The 7,500-nt window shown below is 50.0% G+C and overlaps 1 non-coding gene across 1 annotated transcript; it reads left to right on the forward strand.

Annotated features, from left to right (window-relative positions):
- Positions 1 to 6,185: 6,185 nt before the first annotated feature.
- Positions 6,186 to 6,340, forward strand: LOC143176424 (5.8S ribosomal RNA). The gene has a single exon (XR_013000974.1). It is a non-coding gene; the product is annotated as a 5.8S ribosomal RNA (ribosomal RNA).
- The last annotated feature ends 1,160 nt before the right edge of the window (positions 6,341 to 7,500 follow it).

Consider the following 7,500-nt stretch of genomic DNA (forward strand, 5'->3'; position numbering starts at 1 on the left):
CCCGCATCGGAGAGTAAAACGCGCGAAGGCTTACTATGAGAGAAGAAATAGTATATGCCGGTGGTTCGCGTGTGTAGGCTCTATACGAAATTGCGATTCAAGAGAGTAGGAAAAGACGCGATGAACCACGATTTCCGTGCGTCTTACGTCTCTCGACGATGGGACGATCCACGCGAAGAGTTGTTACGTGCTCGCGCGAGGTGCGATAGCGTCGATTCGCCTTTCTGTACGGGGAGAAATAGAACGATGAGCTGACTTATCGGGTCTTCGTTGGAATTACCGTCGCTGGCATTGTAAACTCCAGATGACCTTGTGATTCCTTCGTCGGGCACTGGTAAAGGGTGGCGATGATTCGTTCTATAATAGAAATACCCGTCGTAGCGTTTCGGCCTAGTCACCCGCCACGAAACACTCTCTCGTCGTGGAATCCCCGCGTCGGAGAATAAAACGCCGAAGGCTTACTTATGAAACTTACGTCTCTCGACGATGGGACGATCCACGCGAAGAGTTGTTACGTGCACGCGTATGGTGCGATTGCGTCGATTCGCTTTTCTGTACGGGGAGCAATAGAACGTTGAGTTGACTTATCGGGTCTTCGTTGGAATTACCGTCGCTGGCATTGTAAACTCCAGATGACCTTGTGATTCCTTCGTCGGGCACTGGTAAAGGGTGGCGATGATGCGTTCTATAATAGAAATACCCGTCGTAGCGTTTCTTCCGAGTCAACCCGCTCACGAAACACTCTCTCGTCGTGGAATCCCCGCGTCGGAGAGTAAAACGCGAATTCATAGTATGGAAACTTACGTCTCTCGACGATGGGACGATCCACGCGAAGAGTTGTTACGTGCACGCGTATGGTGCGATTGCGTCGATTCGCTTTTCTGTACGGGGAGTAATAGAACGTTGAGTTGACTTATCGGGTCTTCGTTGGAATTACCGTCGCTGGCATTGTAAACTCCAGATGACCTTGTGATTCCTTCGTCGGGCACTGGTAAAGGGTGGCGATGATGCGTTCTATAATAGAAATACCCGTCGTAGCGTTTCTTCCGAGTCAACCCGCTCACGAAACTCTCTCTCGTCGTGGAATCCCCGCGTCGGAGAGTAAAACGCGAATTCATACTATGAAAACTTACGTCTCTCGACGATGGGACGATCCACGCGAAGAGTTGTTTACGTGCACGCGTATGGTGCGATTGCGTCGATTCGCTTTTCTGTACGGGGAGAAATAGAACGTTGAGTTGACTTATCGGGTCTTCGTTGGAATTACCGTCGCTGGCATTGTAAACTCCAGATGACCTTGTGATTCCTTCGTCGGGCACTGGTAAAGGGTGGCGATGATGCGTTCTATAATAGAAATACCCGTCGTAGCGTTTCTTCCGAGTCAACCCGCTCACGAAACTCTCTCTCGTCGTGGAATCCCCGCGTCGGAGAGTAAAACGCGAATTCATACTATGAAAACTTACGTCTCTCGACGATGGGACGATCCACGCGAAGAGTTGTTTACGTGTACGCGTATGGTGCGATTGCGTCGATTCGCTTTTCTGTACGGGGAGAAATAGAACGTTGAGTTGACTTATCGGGTCTTCGTTGGAATTACCGTCGCTGGCATTGTAAACTCCAGATGACCTTGTGATTCCTTCGTCGGGCACTGGTAAAGGGTGGCGATGATGCGTTCTATAATAGAAATACCCGTCGTAGCGTTTCTTCCGAGTCAACCCGCTCACGAAACTCTCTCTCTCGTCGTGGAATCCCCGCGTCGGAGAGTAAAACGCCGAAGGCTTACTATGAAACTTACGTCTCTCGACGATGGGACGATCCACGCGAAGAGTTGTTACGTGCACGCGTATGGTGCGATTGCGTCGATTCGCTTTTCTGTACGGGGAGTAATAGAACGTTGAGTTGACTTATCGGGTCTTCGTTGGAATTACCGTCGCTGGCATTGTAAACTCCAGATGACCTTGTGATTCCTTCGTCGGGCACTGGTAAAGGGTGGCGATGATGCGTTCTATAATAGAAATACCCGTCGTAGCGTTTCTTCCGAGTCAACCCGCTCACGAAACTCTCTCTCGTCGTGGAATCCCCGCGTCGGAGAGTAAAACGCGAATTCATACTATGAAAACTTACGTCTCTCGACGATGGGACGATCCACGCGAAGAGTTGTTTACGTGCACGCGTATGGTGCGATTGCGTCGATTCGCTTTTCTGTACGGGGAGAAATAGAACGTTGAGTTGACTTATCGGGTCTTCGTTGGAATTACCGTCGCTGGCATTGTAAACTCCAGATGACCTTGTGATTCCTTCGTCGGGCACTGGTAAAGGGTGGCGATGATGCGTTCTATAATAGAAATACCCGTCGTAGCGTTTCTTCCGAGTCAACCCGCTCACGAAACTCTCTCTCGTCGTGGAATCCCCGCGTCGGAGAGTAAAACGCGAATTCATACTATGAAAACTTACGTCTCTCGACGATGGGACGATCCACGCGAAGAGTTGTTTACGTGCACGCGTATGGTGCGATTGCGTCGATTCGCTTTTCTGTACGGGGAGAAATAGAACGTTGAGTTGACTTATCGGGTCTTCGTTGGAATTACCGTCGCTGGCATTGTAAACTCCAGATGACCTTGTGATTCCTTCGTCGGGCACTGGTAAAGGGTGGCGATGATGCGTTCTATAATAGAAATACCCGTCGTAGCGTTTCTTCCGAGTCAACCCGCTCACGAAACTCTCTCTCGTCGTGGAATCCCCGCGTCGGAGGGTAAAACGCGATATATAATAGTATATGCCAGTGGTTCGCGCGCGTCGTCTCTGAGATACGCGGTCGACAGAGTTCCGAAAACACGTGATGTGCCACGATTTCCGTGCGTCTTACATCTTTCGACGATGGGACGATCCACGCGAAGAGAACGTTCGTGCTTGCGTGAGGTGCAACAGCGTCGATTCGCTTTTCTGTACGGGGAGAAATAGAACGTTGAGTTGACTTATCGGGTCTTCGTTGGAATTACCGTCGCTGGCATTGTAAACTCCAGATGACCTTGTGATTCCTTCGTCGGGCACTGGTAAAGGGTGGCGATGATTCGTTCTATAATAGTAATACCCGTCGTAGCGTTTCGACCGATGTCACCCGCCACGAATGTCTCTCTCGACGTGGAAACCCCGCGCCGAAGAGTAAACGCGAAGGCTTACCATACGAAAGAAAACGGTATTATACGCCTGTGGTATGTGCGTCTCGGCTCTGTGATACGCGATCGGCAGAGTTACAAAAAAACGTTGATGGGCCACGATTTCCGTGCGTCTTACATCTTTCGACGATGGGACGATCCACGCGAAGAGTAGTTACGTGCTCGCGCGAGGTGCGATAGCGTCGATTCGCTTTTCTGTACGGGGAGAAATAGAACGATGAGTTGACTTATCGGGTCTTCGTTGGAATTACCGTCGCTGGCATTGTAAACTCCAGAGGCACTGGTAAAGGGTGGCGATGATTCGTTCTATAATAGAAATACCCGTCGTAGCGATTCGGCCGAGACACCCGCCACGAAACTCTCTCTCGTCGTGGAATCCCCATGTCGGAGAGTAAAACGCGAAGGCTAACTATATAAGAAACATATAGTATTATTTATGCCTGTGGTTCTCCGTTTGTCCTACTCTCAGATACGCGACTCGGAGAGTTACGAATAATCGTGATGGACCACGATTTCTGTACGTCTTACATCTTTCGACGATGGGACGATCCACGCGAAGAGATCATTCCTGCTTGCGTGAGGTGCGATAGCGCCGATTCGCTTTTCTGTACGGGGAGAAATAGAACGATGAGTTGACTTATCGGGTCTTCGTTGGAATTACCGTCGCTGGCATTGTAAACTCCAGATGACCTTGTGATTCCTTCGTCGGGCACTGGTAAAGGGTGGCGATGATTCGTTCTATAATAGAAATACCCGTCGTAGCGATTCGGCCGTGTCACCCGCCACGAAAATCTCTCTCGTCGTGGAATCCCCGCGTCGTAGAGTAAACGCGAAGGCTTGCTATAGAAGACTATAGTTTATACGCCTGTGGTTCACCGGTTGCCTGCTCTCCGGGGTACGCGATCGCGCAGGAGTTACGGAAGAACTTGATGGGCCACGATCTCCAAGCGGCTATATCTTTCGACGATGGGACGATTCACGCGAAGAGAACGTTCGTGCATGCGTGAGGTGCGATAGCGTTGATTCGCTTGTCTGTACGGGGAGAAATAGAACGATGAGTTGACTTATCGGGTCTTCGTTGGAATTACCGTCGCTGGCATTGTAAACTCCAGATGACCTTGTGATTCCTTCGTCGGGCACTGGTAAAGGGTGGCGATGATTCGTTCTATAATAGAAATACCCGTCGTAGCGTTTCGACCGATGTCACCCGCCACGAAATTCTCTCTCGTCGTGGAATCCCCGCGTCGGAGAGTAACCGCCGAAGGCTTGCTATAGAAGACTATAGTTTATACGCCTGTGGTTCACCGGTTGCCGGCTCTCCGGGGCACGCGATCGCGCGAAGGTTACGGAGGGACGTGAAGCGCCCGAGCAATGAAACGTCCGCAGGAGGAAACGAGCAACCGCCGAACATTGTTTCGCGACGTTTCCATAATGTATTGTCGTTTCGCTCGCATCCCGCTTCTTTCCCCTAGTTTCCTCGACGCGTAGTTTCGCAGCCTTAGTGGACGAATCATTCTCGATTCGAGGAAAGATATGCAGTGGGGCGTGCAATGAGCCCGCCAGAGACCACGATCTCCAATGCGTCTTTACATCTTTCGACGATGGGATGATCCACGCGAAGAGAACGTTCGTGCTTGCGCGAGGTGCGTTAGCGTCGATTCGCTTTTCTGTACGGGGAGAAATAGAACGATGAGTTGACTTATCGGGTCTTCGTTGGAATTACCGTCGCTGGCATTGTAAACTCCAGATGACCTTGTGATTCCTTCGTCGGGCACTGGTAAAGGGTGGCGATGATTCGTTCTATAATAGAAATACCCGTCGTAGCGATTCGGCCGAGTCACCCGCCACGAAACTGTCTCTCTTTCGTCGTGGAAACCCCGCGTCGGAGAGTAAAACGCGCGAAGGCTGTGACTGTAACATATATATATACAGTATACAATGCCTGTGGTTTTTGCGCGTGTCGGCTCTTCGGTATACGCGATCGGCCAGAGTTACGGAGGGACGGTGAAGCGCACGAGAAATTGAAACGGCCGCACGATTGGAACCGAGCAACCGTCGAACATTGTTTCGCGACGTTTCCATAATGCGTTTTCGTTTCGCTCGCATACCGCTTCTTTTCCCCTAGTCTCTGAGACGCGTTTTCGAGCCGTTCTTCTACTATCGATTCTCGTAGAGAGAAGGGACCGGGTAGTCTGGAAGTGGAACCCGCATCTTGCGTGTACCGTACACGGAATTGAGAGGACCGGCCGTGAAGCTCGTTTTAAAGCCGTGCGTCTGACACCCAACTCTTGCGCGCCAATTTCGCGGCAAGAGATAATATGGGACGAATGACCGGCAAAGAGCCAGCTGTGAAGTCTGTTTTTTTAATCGAATCCGTGGACGTGTGTATGCCGTAGCGTCGCTCGTCGTGTTCGTTCATGGTCGTTCCGAGAGAAAGAACGAAAGCGGTAACGAAGGGACCGGCCGTGAAGCTCGTTTTAAAGCCGCGCGTCTGACACCCAACTCTTGCGCGCCAATTTCGCGGCAAGAGATAACATGGGACGAATGACCGGCAAAGAGCCAGCTGTGAAGTCTTTTTTCATTATTTGCTTTCAATCGATCGATCGGTACGATTCGTGCAACGTTTCGCGCGATGCGACGCGAAAACATGCGCGCAACAATAGATGCGTCTGATCGGAAGAACGCGAGGGTCGACTGCACGCGATGGATTCAGTATCGGGTAGGATACAAAATATATCCCCGTCGTTTCCACGCGTGCGAGTCTTCTGCGTCTTTCGCGGGTTTTTGAATGCACTATACGCCCGGAACGTCGAGAAATATATACATATTACTTGAACGTTTTTCGTCTCGAAAGGCTTCGGTGTCGTCTCCAAGGCGACGCCTGAATCTCCTTCGCGCGCTGGTCGGAGATTCAGGTATCAACTTTTATCTTCTCTTTGAAAGAAGAGAGATATTAGGTCGAACAAATGAGAATAAAATTATATATGTGAAATATAAAATTTATACGATTACCCTGAACGGTGGATCACTTGGCTCGTGGGTCGATGAAGAACGCAGCTAATTGCGCGTCAACGTGTGAACTGCAGGACACATGAACATCGACATTTCGAACGCACATTGCGGTCCACGGATACAATTCCTGGACCACGCCTGGCTGAGGGTCGTTTACGTACCATACACTGCTTGCGTAGCTCTGTCAAATCCCCGCCGTCGTTCACCTCTTCGGATCGAACGTTTTTTTACCGAAGGGCGCAAAGAACGTTTCTGAGTCGGGTTAAGAGAAGGATGCTACGTACGAGCGAACGATGGGTGTCTCGTCGGCGTTTGTCGCGGACACGCGAAAATTCTGTGAATTTCACGGACAGTGTACGTTCTAGTTGTTGCAAAACGATCGGAATCGTTTGTATGGACTCGCGTGAGTGTTCGCGGCGTCGTGCGTCGTTCAATTACGACCGCCCGCGGATACCGCTCCACTGCGATATGGATCTGAGCGACAACTTTTTCGGCTGTTCGTGAGATGAACGGTTTCGTGTGTGTTTAGAAAAATTTTTTTTCCCGCGCTCCCGACGTCACCTGAAATGATGCGTCAGAGGTGAAAGAAAATATTAAGAAGTCGAGAGAGAGAGAGACTACACACGTTTTATTCATATTTTGTATACCGTGCGTGAGACGGATGTGCACGACACGTCGTATGTCGGTATATTACCGACTGGCCCCAGGGAGATTGTTTTCTTCCTCTCTTACGAATGAGATGTACGTTTCGGAGGATCGTCGTTACCGAAACACACGGCAAAACGAGACTTCTCGCAGCAGAACCTTTATACACAATACACATCGACTCTTTTTACCCCGAGAGAGAGAGAAAAGGTGTATTTCTTTTTTTTATTTTTCGAATTCGACGCACGAACGCTTTGACGACTGGAGAAAAACACGGTGTGTGTTAAAATCGTGCGGGACGAGCATGCGTATTCGTAACGGGTCGAATAGTTCTTATTCCCCGTCGTCGCGTGTCCTCGCTGGACCACCACCGTGCGCTTCCGCCACGTTCAGTTGAATTTCGAAATATATATATATAAAAAGAATCACCATATACTCTCTTTCGGGAGGTGTATTTTTATCGGTTTCTGCTATAGAGAAGAGACGGAGATCGTGTTGTGAGGTGTAACGTTTCTGTATCCCCGTTTCGGAGGATCGTCGTTATCGGCGGAACACACGTCAAAACGAGACTTCTCGCAGAACCTTTATACACAATACACATCGACTCTTTTACCCCGAGAGAGAGAAAAGGTGTTTTTCTTTTTTTTTTATTTTTCGAATTCGACGC

Source organism: Nomia melanderi, unplaced genomic scaffold (genome assembly GCF_051020985.1).
Source record: "Nomia melanderi isolate GNS246 unplaced genomic scaffold, iyNomMela1 scaffold0540, whole genome shotgun sequence".
NCBI classification, from domain to species: domain Eukaryota; kingdom Metazoa; phylum Arthropoda; class Insecta; order Hymenoptera; family Halictidae; genus Nomia; species Nomia melanderi.